This window comes from Bombina bombina, chromosome 1 (assembly GCF_027579735.1).
Source record: "Bombina bombina isolate aBomBom1 chromosome 1, aBomBom1.pri, whole genome shotgun sequence".
Taxonomy (NCBI): domain Eukaryota; kingdom Metazoa; phylum Chordata; class Amphibia; order Anura; family Bombinatoridae; genus Bombina; species Bombina bombina.
The window spans coordinates 133,921,078-133,942,195 of record NC_069499.1 but is presented as its reverse complement, the minus strand read 5'-3'; the positions used below and the strand labels follow the sequence as shown (position 1 = coordinate 133,942,195).

The following is a 21,118-nucleotide window of genomic DNA, read 5'->3' as shown; positions in this document are numbered from 1 at the left end:
AAAAATGTGCTATAGAGGTTGTAGAGAAAAAGAAACCTACCTACCATATGTGGTGGCAACGCCCCAAGATAAGGTTTATATGGGATCAGCTACAGAAACTCCTAGGTAGGGTACTACAAGAACCAATTACTTTGACAGTGACTCAGGCTCTTTTAAATCAGAGACTCACAACGTACAATAAGGCAATTAACACATTTATCAAGACTCTTTTCACAGCGACTAGAGTTTGTGATTGCCAGACATTGGAAGGTAGGAGCTCCAGCTTGGCGAGAAGTGTTAGATAAAATAGAATATACATACACTACGGCAGAATTAGCAGCCACAATACAGGGGACTAGGGAACAGTTTACTTAGATATGGTTTTATTGTATCATGCAAGAGGAAAAGTGAACAGATAGAATAAATGGGGAAGGGTAAAAATCATCAAGTACTATCTAGAAGAGATAAGTTGGGTCGTTGAGTTAAATGGGAATTTACCAAAAGTTAGCCTTCCTAAAATAACGAGAGTAAATGAATGAATACCACCCTCACCTAGAACGAGATTAGACCTGTTACAGAACGATCGGAGTGTAGATGACCACACATAGGACCTGAGAATTGTTTACATTTGGTTAAAATTGTTTTATTTGTTATACAGTTTGTTTTAAAAAAAAGTAATGAATATTTAAAAAAAAAAAAAAAGTATACTACAATGTGAAAGATAATAGGATTACAATGTAGCATATCAATGTACTTATACAAGTTGAGACTTGGTCTTTGATACCTACAGTATTAACAACCAAGTAAAAGGAGGAGTAAGAGTACTTCAACAATCACTCAAGAAGTAGAGGGGAACTTCTTCACTCAAAAAGACTTTACGCCGTCAGAGCAGCTTGACACTGGTGAATGACTTTGTTATGATAAGCACTTAGAAGTCTCCAATAACCGAAAAGGAGATTCCAGCAATCTCAATCATTAAGGCCATGATAGGGCCAAAGTTCATGAATGGGAACAAGGGAACTGATTGTTATTTCTGTATACTTTTCATGTTGTAACCTCATGTCCATGCTACAAATACAGAAATATTTCAACTAAATATACTGGATAGGAAAACATTGTATTCAGAAATCCAATAATGTATTTTACATGACAGTTACAGAACAGGAACAAATAACTTAAGTTTGAATAATGGTATTGACTTAACAGTGCCGGGGGGGGGGGGGGGGGGGGGAAGGAAAACATACATATTCAGCCAAACTTTGGGCAAGTAGCACAGGTGCAATACTCAACCAATGGGCTGCATTAAATGTATACTATCTCTATTGTAAAATGTACTTTGGAGCTACTAGTTTGAAATCTTAATGTGAATAAGTCTTAATTATAGCACTAGACTACATTATTGATATCGAATCAATTTAATATGAAGCCCTATCACTATATATTTAAAATCCTGTTAAAAGAGGAAGTGCAGACTCCAGACTTGACATAGCTGTATTCCGCACAATCATTGGCTGCACAGTCTAGTAACTAATTTATAACCATCCCAATTTGGCCTTACTGAGAAAGAAGCCGGGCTTTCAACTGCTTTATGGAGAATAAAACTTTACACTTATTTTTTCAATAGTTAAACAAAAATACATTAAAACGATTAGTAAACACTATAGGGGATATTTATCATAGTGCGAGCGGAAATGATACGATATAGCGGATCATGTCCACTGCACATCGATAAATGCAGACAGCATACGCTGTCTGCATTTATCATTGCACCAGCAGTTCTTGTGAACTGCTGGTGCAATGCCACCCCCTGCAGATTTGCGGCCAATCTTCCGCTAGCAGGGGGTGTCAATCAACCCGATCGGGTTGATTTCTGTCCGCGGTCTCAGAGAAGGCGGACAAGTTATGGAGCAGCGGTCTTTAGACCGCTGCTTCATAACCTCTGTTTCCGGCAAGGCTCGCACGGAAACAGGGGGCATAAATCAGCCCCTATGTCATTACAAAAATGTGCTACATTCTTCCAAAAGATTAACATATCAGTAGAGTCTGAACTTTATTAGAACAGTTTAACCTAGTTTCTTTCAATTGCTTTTGAATGGTCAAACGCTACCCACCGCTATCCTTATTTAAAGCACCCGAGTCTGAAGATGACAGGGTTTGCTTCTGTCATTGTGTTTTCAAAAATCTTTATTGTTTGGCTTCAGCAGAAATGATTAGATAAACTACAAATTAACAAGGATAGGCCTGTGAAGACTGCTATGTTGTCTAAGTTTTCGGGGGTGAAAAATCCACAATTTACAGACTTAAAAGGGGGCCAAAATAAATCATGAAAGCTTATTGCAAAATTGTTTTATTATGCATAATTAAGCTATTTATATTACACTCCCAAAAGTGTTTACTGTCTTTTATGACATAAAAAGCACAAAGATGACTCCATATAGCAGGTTAGAAAGATTGCTTTCTATGTTTTTATGCTTGAGGCATACTAGGTTTACTAATCTGTTAGAGGTCAAAGGATTTTTGTTTTAAAAAGCATGTTCATAGTATGCACGTTACCTTGATGTGACACTCCCTTAGACTAAAGCACCTGTAACACTACTCACCGCTTAAGAAATTAAATGTATTTAACAGGAGTGGTGTTCACATACTTTCAGATTCCAAGTGTGTGTGGGTGTGTGAGCATATACCTGTGTGGGTTTGTGTATAGATCGATAGATATAGAATCAAACAATGAATGCTGAGGCATATGCAATTATTGATTAACGCGGACACCCAGTGACTTTACTGAAACTACATTTTACAGCATTCAAACGTAAAAGGACATTAGAAACATCATACGCAACACAAGAAGTTGTGCGACAGGTAAAGCTGGTTATAACACATAGCAAAGAAAAGGAAAAATGTGTTTTTTAAATAAATTAATATGTTTTACCCAGTAGGAAAAAAATATATCTTAACCACAAAGAGCATGTCAAGAGTGTGGTTATTTAAAGGGGACACAAAACTTGATTTTTTTTTTGTTTCATAATTCAGATAGAACCCCACTTTTCAACTTACTTATAGTATCAAATTAGCTTAAAGAGACACTGAACCCAATTTTTTTTCTTTCGTGATTCAGATAGAGCATGCAATTTTAAGCAACTTTCTAATTTACTCCTATTATCAATTTTTCTTCGTTATCTTGCTATCTTTATTTGAAAAATAAGTCTCTCTGGACAGCACTTTTTTTTATTGGTGGATGAATTTATCCACCAATTAGCAAGAACAACCCAGGTTGTTCACCAAAAATGGGCCGGCATCTAAACTTGCATTCTTTGCATTTCAAATAAAGATACCAAGAGAATGAAGACAATTTGATAATAGGAGTAAATCAGAAAGTTGCTTAAAATGTCATGCTCTGAATCACGAAAGAAAAAATTTGGGTTCAGTGTCCCTTTAATTATTTTGATATTTATTGAAAAAGCAACAATGCACTACTGTGAGCTGAACACACGGTGAGCCAATGACAAGAGGCATATATGTGCAGCCACAAATCAACAGCTAGCTCCCAGTAGTGTATTACTGCACCTGAGCCTAACTAGGTAAGCTTTTCAACAAAGGTTAGCAAGAGAACAAAGCAAATTAGATAAAAGTAAACAGGAAAATTGTTTAAAATTGTATTTTCTATCTGGATCTGAAAGTTTAATTTTGACTTCACTGACCCTTTATGAATTCCTATGATAGCTTTATGCATACATTTTATTTGTTCATAAATATTTTTTTATTTCATATGGCTTCAAGGTAAAAAAAAAAAAAACACACACAATAAGCTCCAGTGAGGTACTTAAAGATTATGAAAAACCAATGGGTAATCTCTTATTTTAGCGTATTTTATTCTCTATGGGAGAAATAAGCGTTTTAAATTCCCAGCCACTGTTGAAGTTTTCTATACAATGTTCCTTAAAGGGACAGTATACTATAAAATTATTTTTCCCTTAATGTGTTTCCAATTACTTTTTTTTACCAGTTGCAGAGTATAAAATGTATGAGATTAGCTTTTTTAAGGCGTATTTGTGTATATGAATTAGCTGATTTTATGTTTTGAAGTGACAACCTAATAAAATGGGTTGAGCTTGTAGGTGTAATCAGATCTCATTACTTTATCACATTGTGTACATATACATGCTTCTTTATCTTATATCTGTCCATAAACCAAATCACCAATACTTGGAGAGAACAATGGAAAATTAAAATTGTATTACCTTCTCTCTTCTATAACCCACTGGGAGTGTAATTTATTCTGCAGGCTGTGTTAACACAGCTTGGCCTTGTGGCCAAAAACTTTCAGGATGAAACTGTCCCTTTAATACAATGTTGCATCTTGATAAAAATAAAACAAATTATATCCTTCATCCTTCTGCTCAGATTCAGCTTGCCTTCAGACATGTAACTCACTTTCTAATGTTTACAGGGTTGAATGTGGAATCACCCTTGCCGTATAACCATTTACCTTACAATCTCTAACCTGTTTTAACCCTATCCTGTATAGCCAGTTGATTCAGATGTGCATTTTTTCATTATTTGGTTGCTTTTTCAAAATCATCAAACAAATATTTGAGGTTTCCTGTCCCTTTAATAAAAGCAAAGGACACGCCGTTATTCAAGGTAATTTAGAATTTTGGTATAATGGGTAGGGAAAAAACAGAAGTAAAATTAGAGTAAGACACATGACTCTAGGAGTGAATTTGGTATGTAAGGTAAACTTTAGGAAATAAAGGGTTAATTTCACAGAGCATACTAGTTACTGTAGGCAATAAAGGGATCATTTTAGAGGGCATCATTTAATTTTACACTGCATAATATTAGTTACTGTTGGCAATAAAGGGTTAATTTTACACTGCATAATATTAGTTACTGTTGGCAATAAAGGGTTAATTTTACACTGCATAATACTAGTTACTGTAGGCAATAAAGGGTTAATTTTACAGGGCATAATACTAGTAATAAAGGGTTAATTTTACACTGCATAGTACTAGTTACTGTAGGCAATAAAGGGTTAATTTTACAGGGCATAATACTAGTAATAAAGGGTTAATTTTACACTGCATAGTACTAGTTACTGTAGGCAATAAAGGGTTAATTTTACAGGGCATAATACTAGTTGTTAAAACTGAAACTGAAGGCATGAAATGGTGAGCTTCACAGGTTTTCATGCTGTCTGATTACTTGCAACATTAAGCAAATACGTAAAAATAAGAGGATTACCACACAAGTTTTTTGTTGGTCCATTAAAAAGGTGGTACCAATACAATTGTCAATGTTTCCATCGTTCATAGAGACACTGACACACCTTAATATTATAATCTTATTTTTGTTTTAATGGTTTGCTAATATATTTTACACAATAGAAGAGTATTTGACAGTCTGCGGTTGTTGCAAGAGTAGCAAGAAACAGTTAAAATAACTAAAATAAAGAATCATTAGAATTTTCACAACGTCAAAACCAAACAGAAACCAGCAAGATCGTGACTTTTTAGTACTTTGCAACTTTATCCTGCGTGCACGCAGCCGTTTTTCTGTAATAATCTTACCAGGAAACATGATATTGTTAGATATAAACAACTCGCAAATTATATATTTTGTTATTGGTCCAATAAAACAAATACAAACTTTTTTTCCAGGAAGAAAGTCTCATAAAAACATTGGCATAATTTAAACAAGAATTTGCGAAAATAGCTCAACAAGATCCTAAGTAACTCCCATTCTAAGAATCGAAAAGGTAGAACAAAAATACCTAGATTGAATTATCCGTGTGTGTTGGGGTCTGATCGGAAGGAAAACGAAGCTGCGACGATGTAAGTAAAACTCCTGCAGAACGCTCAGTGTCACAGGAACAGGAAACCTTCACACCCAGCTGGGTTCAAAGGCTCAAAGTTCGTCCACACCCACTAGTGGATCTGGGCGCATTGAGCAAGTTTGTCAATACAGGAGACAGTGATGTTGGCAGACTGGAAATGTCACTAGAGGTGACTAACAGTGTTGTTAGTCAACGAGTGAGATACGGAATCAGGAAGGGTTCATAAATATTAAAGCAGTCCCCAAACGAATCCAATCTTTCTATGCATCATATTTGTTTGGGTTTTCATTCAAAACCAATCTAACATTTCAATTAGTAAAACAACTTACAGTGTGTAGTTAAATGGACATAAAAGCATTTGTTTTAATGTTCAGATTTAAATTTTAAACCACCTTCCAATTTACTTCTCCAAGCTTTGTTGAAAAGTATACCTAGGTAGGCTTATGAGCAGCAATTCACTCTGTATGTCGGTCCATTGGCTCAAGTAATGTTTTCAGCTTGCTCCTAGTAGTGCAATTGCTGTATCTTCAACAAAGAATACCAAGATAAAGAAGCAATTTGGTAATAAAAGTAAAAATGAGTGTCGCATTAACAGTTACGTGCGAGCGAAAAGGGGCTTATTGCGGGTGTTTGCGCACTTCAGGTTTATCGCTTTTATTACAAGTTGAAAGTAAATGTGATTGCTTGAGCGCCATAGCAATTTACACTAGAATGATTATTGCGTCCTCAGCTCTGGTTAACTGTTTTGCGAAACAAAATAAAGTCACAAAACACATAAAAAAATACATTACAAAGTATAAAAATGAATTTAAAAAAAAATATTCCACAAAAAAAGTTATAAGGGCTCAAAGATATGAGATCTATGGTGTTTGGGAGAAAAAATGGCAGGCAAAGAGTTTTAACATAAATATATATACATATACATGTCTAAATATGTATGTGTATATATATATATATATATACAGGGTCCAGCAGAATAACCTATTTTGTGACGTCAGATCATCCCAGGCTATTGGTGTAGGACGGGTGACGGTAATTTTAATATTTCAGTCTGGCCATAGTATTTGTGTTGCCAGCATGTTGTGGACCGGAGAGTGCCTCGCTTTTGTGATAGAAAGCTTTTTCCGGCATAATGACTGATTAAAACACAGCATCTTTTCAGAACCCATTTTAACATTGATCGAAATGGAAGTGTTCCAAGCAGGAACACAATTATGCTGTGGGTAAATATTTCCACCAAACAGGGTCTACATAAAAAAAAAAAAACTCAGGCAGAATGCGTGCGGTCAGGACACCAGAATATTGAAGCTGTCAGACGAGCATTTGTGCAGTATCCATGCCGGTCAACTGTGAAGCATGAGGCCCCGTCGAGCGCCTGTGAGAGGAGGGGCCAGTGACCTCACTCAAGGCGTAGAGGGCCGTTGCTCACTTTTTCTTCAGCGTAGATCGAAGAGGACCTACTCACCATGGCTGATCTGCAATCAATTCTTAGGACGGTCCAGGAGCTGCTGAAGTCGAAGGGCATCGAATGGATCCAAAGAAGACTCGTTTCTGATGAGGACGTCGGTTCCGGAGGTGCAGCTACGGCGGGTGGAGGATCTTCCAGGCCTGTCCGCAGGTCCTGCCCGCCCGAGAGGCTCAGTCCGTCTGGAGCAAAACGTCGGGATTCCGGCAGCAGAGGAAGACGGTCGGCGAAGACTTTGTCAGCGGGAGGTGTTTCCGGTCAACGGGCGGTGCAGGTCGGCACCGTCGCAAGGAAGCAGGGAGTCGGTGAGAAGCGTTGGAGCAGGACCGGAGTCAGCAGCGTTCCGGAGGTGTCACGGTTGCCGGTGGAGGAGCCTGGTGTAGGTAATATAATTTATTTTGCAGGTGAAGTGGGGAAACTCGGAGGCAGCAATGAGGAGAATGAGGCGGCCATGGGAGCAGTAGGTGAGGATTTGGAAGAGGAGGATTATTCAAATTTGGCGCCAATTAGGGACGAGGTAACGGCTATGGTAGGCCTAAGAGGTGCAGCGTTACAGGAAACTTTTACGGCCGCTGGGCCTGGGGGAACATATTTGAAGGAGAATACGGCCCTCACTGAAGGTGCCAGTGGGGCTTTATTAATGTCAGGAGGAAAAAGGAGCTCAACGGGCGTTAGGCCTATGGCTAGGTCGAGTGAAAGGCAGGAATTTAGTGCAACAAGAAGAGAATTAAATTTTCAGGAGCACAACACCAAAGGGCAGGGTAAAAAAGCTGTTAGAAAGACAAAGCATCTGGATAATTTGGAGGGACCTGTTTACACTGTGTCACAGGATGCTAGTTTAGATGTAGGTTTTCAGGAGATTGGTAGTTTGGGGGATGATGTGGTTAATAAGGGAGGTAATCAATTTAGCAGGGTTAAAGATAGTGGAGTTAACCATAGTTTTAATGATTTTAGGGGGGATGCCTGTCGGCAGGGTAATATGTCTTTTTCCCCAGCTGTTTTGCAGGATAGGTGCGGGACAGGCTGACGTTGCTCGTCGGAGAGGCCATGAAGAAGGTGATTCGCTGTGGATAGAGGAGCAGTACAGCGACTTTGGTGAGGAGGATGAGGAACAACGCCCATCTTGTTCAGGACCGGTTACTGCGGAGCAGGTAGGGGGTATTGATATCTTAAATCAATTGATTAAAGCCTTAGTTCCGGGTGAAGTTGGGGGGTTTTCTAGTAGTCCAATGGGTAGGAATTCTCCTTTAGCTGAGTGTAGTGATATTAGGGATAGGAATATTTCGGTCAGGAGCCACAGGGATAATACTGAATCTGTTAGTAATAGAATTGTAGATAACAGGGATTACGCATCCTCTCGGTCACAGGTCAAGTCAGGAGAATGGAAGAGTCAGGAGAGAAGGTCCAGGATTCCAATAGCACGGCGTCGGGTAAGATCCCGGTCGCCTATTAGTTTCAGAAAAAAACAGGAGTCAGGAACATCTGTCTGGGGTACAATAGACAGTCAGTCAAGGGAGAGAGTGAGACATAGGAGATCTAGATCTCCGGAGAGAAGGAGTCACAAAGATAGAGTGGTTCCAAGACACGGAAACGAATATAGCCGCCCGGATGCAAGGAAAGAGTCAGGTACATCTAAGGAGTTATCCAAATCTTCATTTGATGTAGGTGCGTGTAGTAGTGTGTTTCCAGGTGTGAGTGGGAGTGTGGCAGACGACAGGTGTGAGGTTTTATTGAAAGGTTTGAAGGACTTAGTTTCTAAAATGGAGAACAGTTCTCAATCTAATGTTAGTGTTGTTAACAGTGTGAGGGCTAATGTTATTGCCCCCTCGGGCCCGATTGGTGCCTGGGTTGCGCAAAATGCGACTTCCGGTGGAAGTTTATTAGATCAGTCGGTTTCTGTTCCATCAGGGGATTCTTTGATAGTCAGGCTAAGGTTTCTGATCAAGCATTGAGGCGGCCGTGCTTGTGTTCAGTTGGCCCTTTGGGTATTCATCTTACTAAGGACGTTAAAGAGAGGATATGGAGACGAGAGTTCGTCGAAATATTCTCGCTTCTTCCTGTGGAGCAAAGTTTTGATAACAAGGAGGATTCTAAAAGTGAGTCGGGTAAGAAGGAAGATGATGATAGGAAAAGAAGATTTAGGAAGATTCCTAAAACTTTGTCAAATTAGTCTAGGGCTTTTTGTATTTTAGCCAGTGTTATTGGGGAAAGGAATCCTGAATTGTGTTCTTCTCTTTTCTGTTACCTAGACGAAATAGCAAGTGCTTGCCGTACGTATGGGGGTTTAGCTTGGTGGAAGTACGACGAGCAGTTCCGTCAGCAATTGGCGGTTCGGCCGGAGATGCTTTGGGACGACAGGGACATGGGTATCTGGTTAGAGCTCATGACTCCGCTAAGGTCTGGGCAGCCCTTTCGTGGTTCGGGAGGAGTCCCAAGTTCCTCCTCGTCAGCTGCGTCTGCAGTGGCCTTTAGAAAAGGCCTCTGCTTTCAGTTTAATGAAGGGACGTGCAAATTTGGATCGTCCTGTAAATACAAGCACGAATGTTCCTTTTGTGGAGGAATTCATTCCAGCAGCAAGTGTTTCAAGAGGGCTAAAGCTTCAACAAAAGTTGATAGTGTCATTCAAAGCCAAGACTCCAGTGAGATTAAAAAAGATGGAGCCTTGGTTAAGATTGTACGGTAGGAGGAGGGGGATGGCTTCTGATGCGGATATTTTGTTTAATGGTTTCAATGATGGCTTCTTTATTCCTTTTGTTAAGGATATTGAGCCTGTTTTCTCTGGTAATCTTAAATCTGCAAGGGAATTTCCTGAGGTGGTTTTGCGTAAAATTCGGAAAGAGGTTTCTTTGGGCAGAATGGCTGGCCCATTTTGTGTTCCTCCATTTGATAATTTAAGGGTGTCCCCCTTAGGTGTTGTTCCAAAGAAGGTTCTGAATGAATTTAGGCTGATTCACCATTTGTCCTTTCCGAAAGGTTTTTCGGTAAATTATGGAATTGAACCTGAGTTGTCTATGGTAAGATACGTGTCATTTGATAAAGCTTTGTCTTTGGTTAAGGAAGCTGGTTCTTACGCTTTGATGGCTAAGGTTGATATTGAATCTGCTTTTAGGTTGTTGCCGGTGCATCCCACGTGCCATCATTTATTGGGCTGTTTCGTGGATGGTTCCTATTTTGTAGATTTGTGTTTACCTATGGGTTGTTCCATTTCTTGTTCCTTGTTTGAAAAATTTAGTTGCTTCTTGGAATGGGTGGTGAAACAGACTTCTGGGTTGTCATCAGTGATCCATTATTTGGACGACTTTCTTTTTGTGGGGCCGTTTGGCAAGAATTCGTGTCAGGTGCTTATGGATTCCTTTTTGACTATGGCTGAGGATTTTGGTATTCCTATTGCTTCAGACAAATCGGAAGGCCCCTCTTCTGTGATTAGTTTTTTGGGTATTTGCATTGATTCTGTTAGGATGGAATGTAGGCTTCCTGAGGACAAGGTGAAAGATTTATTATCTTCTGTGGATTCTGCTCTGAAGAGGAAGAAGCTTTCTTTGAGGGAGATTCAATCGTTGGTAGGCAAGCTGAATTTTGCTTGTAGAATTATCCCTGTTGGCAGAATTTTCTGTAGGAGGTTGTCTTTGTCAACGGTTGGGGTTAAAATCCCTCATTTTAGGATCCGTTTGTCTGCTCAGGTTAAGGAAGACCTTCGGGTTTGGAAGGCCTTTTTAAAGGAATTCAATGGGAACTCATTAATTCAGTCTGCAGAAGTGTTGAACAGTGAATTGCATTTGTTTACGGATGCTTCTGGTGCACATGGTTTTGGTGCCTTGTTTGGTAACAAATGGTGTTCTTGCCCTTGGCCCAGTGTTTGGGCGTCTGCTGGCCTGACAAAAAACCTAGTTTTTCTGGAGTTATTCCCTTTAGTGGTTGCTTTGAAGATCTGGGGCGTCGAGTTTGAAAACAGAAAGGTGGTTTTTCATTCTGATAACATGGGAGTGGTTTTTGCCATCAACCGCCTGTCTTCTAGTTCTAAACCGGTTATTGGTTTGATCAGGATGTTTGTTTTCGAATGTTTGAAGCATAATGTGTACTTTAGAGCTGTTCATGTGCCGGGAAAGGAGAATATAGGGGCTGATGCTCTTTCTCGTTTTCAGTGGCAGAGGTTTCGAGAGGCAGTTCCAGATGCAGACATGGTGGGTGCTACATGCCCGGAAGAAATGTGTTACCTGAATTTTCTAGAGTGCTGAATATGGTAAGGGGAGCCTTAGCTCCTAGGACTTGGAAGGCTTATGTGGCTGTTTGGGTTCAATGGCTTAATAAATTGGTGGAGAAAGATAATCAGGTGGATGATGTGTATTTACTTTTGGATTGGATTGAGGTGTGGAGGGTGAAAAAATTTTCTAAATCTTTTATAAAGCAGAACATGTCGGCTTTATCCTTCTTGTTTAAAATTTTAGGTTGGGAAGACTTATCAAAGTTATTTTGTATCCGCATGGCAGTTAAAAGTTTGTTAAAGAATAGGGTTGTTTTTGATAAGAGGCGTCCATTGGTCTTTTCAATTTTGAAAAGATTAGTTTTAGTTTTACATAAGGTTTGTTTTTCTGACTTTGAAGTGTCGTTATTTAAGGTAGCTTTTGTATTAGCCTATTTCGGAGCTTTTAGAGTGTCTGAATTGGTTTCTCCTAATCGTTGAAGTCATGGTGGTTTTGATTTAAATGAGGTTGTGTTGAATTCTCAGGAGGTTTTGTTATGGCTGAGAAGATCAAAAACCGATCAAGAAGGTAGGGGTTGTTGGGTTAGATTAAAAAGGATTGGTGTGGTGTGCTGCCCAGTTACGGCAGTTCAAGAATTTTTGCAGTTTAGGAGTTGTTTAAAAGGTAGATCTTTGTTAATACATGAGGATGGAACATGTTTATCCCATTTTCAATTTGAAGTGGTGTTGAAGAAAGCTTTAGCGCTTATTGGAGTGGATAGTAAGGATTTTGGATGCCACTCTTTTAGGATTAGGGCAGCTACAGAAGCGAGCATACTAGGTCTGAATGAAGGTGTGGTTAAGAGGATTGGAAGGTGGAAGTCTGGTTGTTTCAAGTTATATGTTAGGCCAGACTTAGTGTGTTAGTTTTTTGTTTCAGCAGGTGCTCCGCATTGTTGGATCGTTGGTCACTCCTATATTTACTGGGCGAGAAAAGCAGCTTCATGTAAAGATGCGGTGTCTCAACTTTGTTGTTCAGTTGAGAATGTATTCATTAAGTGGCTTGGTATTAGGGGTTTGAGGTGGGACCAATTGTTAGGGCGTATTATTAGCTGGGCTAGGCTTTTTCACCCTCCCGATATTTTAGTCATTCATGCGGGGGGCAATGACCTTGGTTTCATGCTGCAGAAAAAGTTAATAGATTTGATTAAGTGGGATATCATTAGATTAAGGGAATTATTTCCTCAAATCACGATTGTTTGGTCCGATATAGAATGCAGCCTTAGTTGGAGATCTGCATGGGATCTTCGGAAATTGGACTGCTCTAGAAAGAAGGTTAACAGGACAATTTCTAGCTTTGTGACAAAATTGGGTGGTTGTGCAATCCGTCATGTTGAATTCGAAGGTGAAACGGGGAGATGTTTCTTTTTGAATGATGGTGTTCACCTTAACGAGATTGGTCTTCATTTATTTAATTTTAATCTAAGCGAAGGTGTGAAAAAGGCCTTAGCCCTGTGGGTTGGAGCACGATTGTAATTCGTGCAGTGGCGGGGTGCTAGCCTAAAAAGTGGAATATTATTGTGGGTACCTCCTCAGATATGGGGAGAGATTTATATGGGGGCGTGCCTGGCTGAGTGCCAGTGGAAGGCACGTCTTTGTTTGTTTAGGGCATGCACCTTTAAATGAAGTTTCTGTATTTTAATAAAGTTTTTTCTTCATTTATTTGAATAAATGCGGGCTGCAGCCTTTTTCACCCATACTCTGTGTCCGTGTTTTATTTTATTTAGTTACTTAGGTAATAATGCCTAGATCTGTGGTCAATGAGGCCCCGTCGAGCGCCTTTGAGAGGAGGGGCCAGTGACCTCACTCAAGGCGTAGAGGGGCGTGGCTGCGTGAGCCGTTGCTCACTTTTTCTTCAGCGTAGATCGAAGAGGACCTGTGGAAGAAGCGTCCCTCCCTCCCCCTTTGGTATTGGTAAGTGGTTGTCGCAGCTGTGGCGGGGTGCTAGCCTAAAAAGTGGAATATTATTGTGGGTACCTCCTCAGATATGGGGAGAGATTTATATGGGGGCGTGCCTGGCTGAGTGCCAGTGGAAGGCACGTCTTTGTTTGTTTAGGGCATGCACATTTAAATTAAGTTTCTGTATTTTAATAAAGTTTTTTCTTCATTTATTTTAATAAATGCGGGCTGCGGCCTTTTTCACCCATACTCTGTGTCCGTGTTTTATTTTATTTAGTTAATTAGGTAATAATGCCTAGATGTGTGGTCAATGCCCTTACATTAGGAATATCAGATCACAGTTTAAGACGAATCTTACACACCGATCTGAAATTCCATCCCTACAATAAAAAATAATGGTGGTCCAGGAGCTAAATGACCGTGACCGTGCCAACCGCAAAGCCTCTTGTGAAGCCATCCTTAACAGTGTCACAGCTGACATCAGTGTGTTTTTAAGTGATTAAGCGCACTTTCACCTGTCAGGCTGTGTCAATAAAGAAACTTTCGGTGCTGGTTTGAAAATAACCCTAGGGAACTTCATGAAAGACCTCTCCACTGTGACCGTGCCACTGTCTGGTGTGCTGTCTCTAACTTTCGAGTGATAGAACCATACTTTTTTGAGGAGAATGCTCGTGTGGTCACTGTCACCTCCAATCGATATGTGGAGATGCTGACAACCTTCCTGGGACCAAGACTTGCAGAGCTTGGAAATCTTCCGGTCTGGTTCCAGCAAGATGGAGCTACAGCCCATACTGCAAGAGCATCAATGGAGGTGATGAAGCAGATGTTCCCTGGACACCTGATTTCTCTCTGTGGGGATGTTGCCTGATTGGTGTCTTTTCTGCCGTTTGATCCGGTTCCTTATTTCATTTCAGCCTCACTCCGTTACAAAACGTCTGGCTTGTTGTTTGAATTTATCCTCATATTCGTCTGGAAACCATCTGTTCCATCGCTTTAATGTTTTTATTGCTAGTACTTTATATTGATATATTGTAATTATTTTTGCAACATAGCTTTAATATATTGTTGCGAGTTGTTTCACAGTTTGTATGCTACACTTTATATTTGCGCCTGATCAACGCATGTGGAGTTCAGTATACTTGTTATATTTGTTCTAATTGTTTAATATATTTGTATTAAATTTATGCAGACTTTGCACTTTATCCTATTTCGTTTTTTTATCTAGCCTGTTTTAGGCTTCACTTAATACACAATCTTTGAAGGTCCACTAGTTTGTAGGTTCACATAATTGTTTATTCATTTTTTTCACAAAGTTTTTTATGCACCACTGTCACCTATTTTAAGCTTTTAATAGCGCTTATGATTTGAAGATTTTTTTCTGGTTTCTTATATCCAGTCTTTCTTTCATGTAATTGGCAAGAGTCCATGAGCTAGTGACATATGGGATATACAATCCTACCAGGAGGGGCAAAGTTTCCCAAACCTCAAAATGCCTATAGATACACCCCTCACCACACCCACAATTCAGTTTTACAAACTTTGCCTCCTATGGAGGTGGTGAAGTAAGTTTGTGCTAAGATTTCTACGTTGATATGCGCTTCTCAGCATTGTTGAAGCCCGATTCCTCTCAGAGTACAGCGAATGTCAGAGGGACGTGAAGGGAGTATCACCTATTGAATACGATGATTTCTCTAACGGGGGTCTTTTTCATGGGTTCTCTGTTATCACTTGTAGAGATTCATCTCCTACCTCCCTTTTCAGATCGACGATATACTCTCAATTTACCATTACCTCTACTGATAACTGTTTTAGTACTGGTTTGGCTATCTGCTATATATGGATGGGTGTCTTTTGGTAAGTATGTTTTCATTTACTTAAGACACTCTCAGCTATGGTTTGGCACTTTATGCAAATTATATAAAGTTCTAAATATATGTATTGTACTTATATTTGCCATGAGTCAGGTTCATGTATTTCCTTCTGCAGACTGTCAGTTTCATATTTGGGAATATAAACACTTTAAGAAATGTATTTCTTACCTGGGGTTTAGTCTTTTTCAATTTGACTACTTTTTGCATTTGCGGGTATTTATTGCGTCATTTTTGGCGCAAACTTTTTTGGCGTGGGAAATTACGTTTTTGACGCAACTTCGTCATTTCCGGCGTCATACGTGACGTCGAGACCTTTCACACGGCAGCGTCATTAGTGACGCAAGTGTGTCATTTCCGGTCATTTTTGGCGCCAAAAAAGTTTACGTTACGTTGTGCGTCATACTTGGCACCTATTTTTCTTAATTATTTCAATACCCCATTGTTGTTTGTCTCCTGCTTTCTTTTCTATCTAGAGGCCTATGCTTTTGCATTTTTTCCCATTCCTGAAACTGTCATTTAAGGAAATAGATAATTTTGCTTTATATGTTGTTTTTTCTCTTACATTGAGCAAGATGTCCCAATCTGATCCTGCCTCTGAACTTTCTGCTGGAACATTGCTGCCTGACATGGGTTCTACAAAAGCTAAGTGCATTTGTTGTAAAATTGTAGAAATTATTCCACCGAATGTCATTTGTAATAGTTGTCATGATAAACTTTTACATGCAGATAGTGTTTCTATCAGTAATAGTACATTGCCAGTTGCAGTTCCTTCAACTTCTAATGTGCATGATATACCTGTAAATTTTAAAGAATTTGTTTCTGATTCTATTATGAAGGCTTTGTCTGCATTTCCACCTTCTAATAAACGTAAAAGGTCTTTTAAAACTTCTCATTTAGCTGATGAAATTTCAAATGACCAACAACATAATAATTCATCCTCTTCTGATGAGGATCTATCTGAAACAGAAGATCCTTCCTCAGATATTGACACTGACAAATCTACTTATTTATTTAAAATAGAGTATATATGCGTTCTTTATTAAAAGAAGTGTTAATTACTTTGGATATTGAGGTAACCAGTCCTATTGACGTTCAGTCTAATAAACGTTTAAATACTGTTTTTAAACCTCCTGTGGTTTCCCCAGGTGTTTTTCCCATTCCTAAGGCTATTTCTGATATGATTTCTAGGGAATGGAATAAGCCAGGTACTTCCTTTATTCCTTCTTCAAGGTTTAAGAGATTGTATCCTTTACCAGCAAAATCTATAGAGTTTTGGGAAAAGGTCCCCAAAGTTGATGGGGCTATTTCTACTCTTGCTAAACGTACCACTATTCCTATGGAAGATAGCACTTCCTTTAGGGATCCTTTAGATAGGAAACTTGAATCTTATCTAATGAAGGCCTATTTATATTCAGGTCATCTTCTCAGACCTGCTATTTCTTTGGGTAATGTTGCGGCTGCATCAACTTTCTGGTTGGAAAATTTAGCGCAACATGAATTGGATTTTGACATATCTAGCATTGTTCGCTTACTGCAACATGCTAATCATTTTATTTGTGATGCAATTTTTGATAAAATCAAAATTGATGTTAGATCCATGTCTTTAGCTGTATTAGCTAGAAGAGCTTTATGGCTTAAATCTTGGAATGCTGATATGATATCTAAATCTAGATTACTATCTCTTTATTTCCAAGGTAATAATTTATTTGGTTCTCAGTTGGATTCTATTATTTCAACTATCACTGGCGGAAAAGGAGTTTTTTTGCCTCAGGATAAAAAACCTAAGGGTAAATCTAAGGCTTCTCACCGTTTTCGTTCCTTTTGTCATATTAAGGAACAAAAACTCAATCCTCCTCCCAAGGAATCTGCTTTCAGTTGGAAGCCTTCCTCAAATTGGAATAAATCCAAGCTATTTAGGAAACCAAAGTCTGCCCCTAAGTCCGCATGAAGGTGCGGCCCTCATTCCAGCTCAGCTGGTAGGGGGCAGATTAAGGTTTTTCAAGGATTGTTGGATAAAATCTGTCCAAAATCATTGGATTCAGAGCATTGTCTCTCAAGGGTATCGAATAGGATTCAAAGTAAGACCTCCTGTGAGAAGATTTTTTCTCTCACGCATCCCTGTAAATCCAGTAAAAGCTCAGGCTTTTCTGAAGTGTGTTTCAGACCTGGAGTCTTCAGGGGTAATCATGCCAGTTCCTCTTCAGGAACAAGGTTTGGGGTTTTATTCAAACCTATTCATTGTACCAAAGAAAGAAAATTTGTTCAGACCAGTTCTGGATCTGAAAATTTTGAATCGTTATGTAACCAACTTTCAAGATGGTGACTATAAGGACTATTCTGCCTTTTGTTCAGCAAGGACATTATATGTCCACAATAGACTTGCAGGATGCATACCTTCATATTCCGATTCATCCAGAACACTTTCAGTTTCTGAGATTCTCTTTTCTAGACAAGCACTACCAATTTTTTGCTCTTCCATTTGGCCTAGCAACAGCTCCAAGAATCTTTTCAAAGGTTCTGGGTGCCCTACTATCTGTAATCAGAGAACAGGGTATTGTGGTGTTTCCTTATTTGGACGATATCTTGGTACTAGCTCAGTCTTTACATACTGCAGAATCTCACACGAATCAACTAGTGTTGTTTCTTCGGAAACATGGTTGGAGGATCAATTTACCAAAAAGTTTCTTGATTCCTCAGACAAGGGTCACCTTTTTAGGCTTCCAGATAGATTCAGTGTCCATGACTCTGTCTCTAACAGACAAGAGACGTTTAAAATTGTTTGCAGCCTGCCGGCACCTTCAGTCTCAGTCATTCCCTTCAATGGCTATGTGCATGGAAGTTTTAGGTCTCATGACTGCAGCATCGGACGCAATCCCCTTTGCTTGTTTTCACATGAGACCTCTACAGCTTTGTATGCTGAATCGATGGTGCAGGGATTATACAAAGATATCACAATTAATATCCTTGAATCCCAATGTACGACACTCTCTGACATGGCGGATAGATCCCCATCGTTTGGTTCAAGGGGCTTCTTTTGTTCGCCCAACCTGGACTGTGATCACAACAGATGCGAGTCTTTCAGGTTGGGGAGCTGTTTGGGGATCTCTGACAGCACAAGGGGTTTGGAAATCTCAAGAGGCGAGATTACCAATAAATATTTTAGAACTCCGTGCAATTCTCAGGGCTCTTCAGTTCTGGCCTCTACTAAAGAGAGAACCGTTCATTTGTTTTCAGACAGACAATATCACAACTGTGGCTTATGTCAATCATCAGGGTTGGACTCACAGTCCCCAAGCTATGAAAGAAGTATCTCGGATACTTGCCTGGGCGGAATCCAGCTCCTGTCTAATATCTGCGGTGCATAACCCAGGCGTAGACAATTGGGAGGCGGATTATCTCAGCCGCCAGACTTTACATCCAGGGGAGTGGTCTCTCCATCCAGATGTGTTTTCTCAGATTGTTCAGATGTGGGGACTTCCAGAGATAGATCTCATGGCCTCTCATCTAAACAAGAAACTTCCCAGATACCTGTCCAGGTCCAGGGATGTTCAGGCGGAAGCAGTGGATGCGCTGACACTTCCTTGCTGTTATCAACCTGCTTACATCTTTCCGCCTCTAGTTCTCCTTCCAAGAGTGATCTCCAAAATCATCATGGAACATTCTTTTGTGTTGCTGGTGGCTCCAGCATGGCCACACAGGTTTTGGTATGCGGATCTGGTTCGGATGTCCAGTTACCCGCCTTGGCCACTTCCGTTACGGCCGGACCTACTATCTCAAGGTCCGTTTTTCGATCAGGATCTCAAATCATTAAATTTGAAGGTATGGAAATTGAACGCTTAGTTCTAAGTCATAGAGGTTTCTCTGACTCAGTTATTAATACTATGTTACAAGCTCGTAAATCTGTTTCTAGAAAGATTTATTATAAAGTTTGGACGACTTACATTTCATGGTGTTCTTCTCATAAATTCTCCTGGCATTCTTTCAGAATTCCTAGAATTTTACAGTTTCTTCAGGATTGTTTGGATAAGGGTTTGTCTGCAAGTTCCTTGAAAGGACAAATCTCTGCTCTTTCTGTTTTATTTCACAGAAAGATTGCTATTCTTCCTGATATTCACTGTTTTGTACAGGCTTTAGTTCGTATTAAGCCTGTCATTAAATCAATTTCTCCTCCTTGGAGTATTAATTTGGTTCTGAAGGCTTTACAGGCTCTTCCATTTGAGCCTATGCATTCTTTGGACATTAAACTACTTTCCTGGAAATTGTTGTTCCTTCCTTGTGTCCTAATCCTAAGAATTCTTTGGAGAGATCCTTACATTCTTTGGATGTGGTAAGAGCTTTGAAATATTATGTGGAAGCTACAAAAAATTTCAGCAAGACTTCCAGTTTATTTGTTTTATTTTCTGGTCCTAGGAAAGGTCAGAAAGCTTGTGCTATTTCCTTGGCTTCTTGGTTGAAACTTTTGATTCATCAAGCTTATTTGGAGTCGGGTCAAACCCCGCCTCAGAGAATTACAGCTCATTCTACTAGATCAGTCTCCACTTTGTGGGCTTTTAAGAATGAAGCTTCAGTTGATCAGATTTGCAAAGCAGCAACTTGGTCCTCTTTGCATACATTTACTAAATTCTACCATTTTGATGTATTTGCTTCTTCAGAAGCAGTTTTTGGTAGAAAAGTTCTTCAGGCAGCTGTTTCAGTTTGATTCTTCTGCTTTTGATTTAAGTTTTTTTCTTTCAAAAGTGAAAATAACTTATTTTTTGGGTTGTGGATTATTTTTTCAGCGGAATATGGCTGTTTTTATTTTATTCCCTCCCTCTCTAGTGACTCTTGAGTGGAAGACTCCACATCTTGGGTATTAATATCCCATATGTCACTAGCTCATGGACTCTTGCCAATTACATGAAAGAAAGCATAATTTATGTAAGAACTTACCTGATAAATTCATTTCTTTCATATTGGCAAGAGTCTATGAGGCCCACCCTTTTTATGGTGGTTATAATTTTTTGTATAAAGCACAATTATTTCCAAATTTCCTTTGTTGATGCTTTCTACTCCTTTCTTTATCACCCCACTGCTTGGCTATTCGTTAAACTGAATTGTGGGTGTGGTGAGGGGTGTATTTATAGGCATTTTGAGGTTTGGGAAACTTTGCCCCTCCTGGTAGGAGTGTATATCCCATATGTCACTAGCTCATGGACTCTTGCCAATATGAAAGAAATGAATTTATCAGGTAAGTTCTTACATAAATTATGTTTTTTCTTATTCAATTAATCTGATCAGCACGAACACCTGACCTCGCGATGTGCGATTTCTTTCTCTGGGGTACCTGAAAGCAAGAGTCTTTAAGCACAAACCCCAGACCACCGCTGTGCTGAAGACTGCAATTCAGAATGAAATCACTGCAATACCTGAGGAAATGATCAGGCAAGCGATGAGAACCTTCAGAGCACTTCTGCATGAATGTGTCTGAAATGACGGGAATCATATGGACAATGTAATTTTTAAAACATAACTTTTTTATTTTGCTTCTGGTATAGTTTAGCTGAGGTTTAGCTATAAAACGAAGATACCACTAAAAATGGTAGTTACTGCTCTTTCATGATGTTAAATAAACATTTTAAACTAGAAAACTGTGTCTGTGTGTTTATTGACAGAAAACAGTCAGGTTATTCTGCTGGACCCTGTATATATGTGTATATGTGTGTAAATATGTATATGTGTATATATGTATCTACAGACATATATACACATATAAATACATATTACACACATAGACATATATTGAAATGCATAGGAGCCTTTTGCAGTCAAGTAGCTGAAAATATGTAAAAACA

General features: G+C 39.3%; 1 protein-coding gene across 1 annotated transcript in view; it reads right to left on the bottom strand.

Annotated features, from left to right (window-relative positions):
• Positions 1-5,914, bottom strand: part of MAPK1IP1L (mitogen-activated protein kinase 1 interacting protein 1 like) — an 83,485-nt gene extending 77,571 nt beyond the window's left edge. The window contains exon 1 of the mRNA XM_053697613.1: positions 5,750-5,914. The gene's annotated coding sequence lies outside the window, so the exon portion shown is untranslated. The remainder of the gene's footprint in view (positions 1-5,749) is intronic.
• Between the last annotated feature and the right edge of the window lie 15,204 nt (positions 5,915-21,118).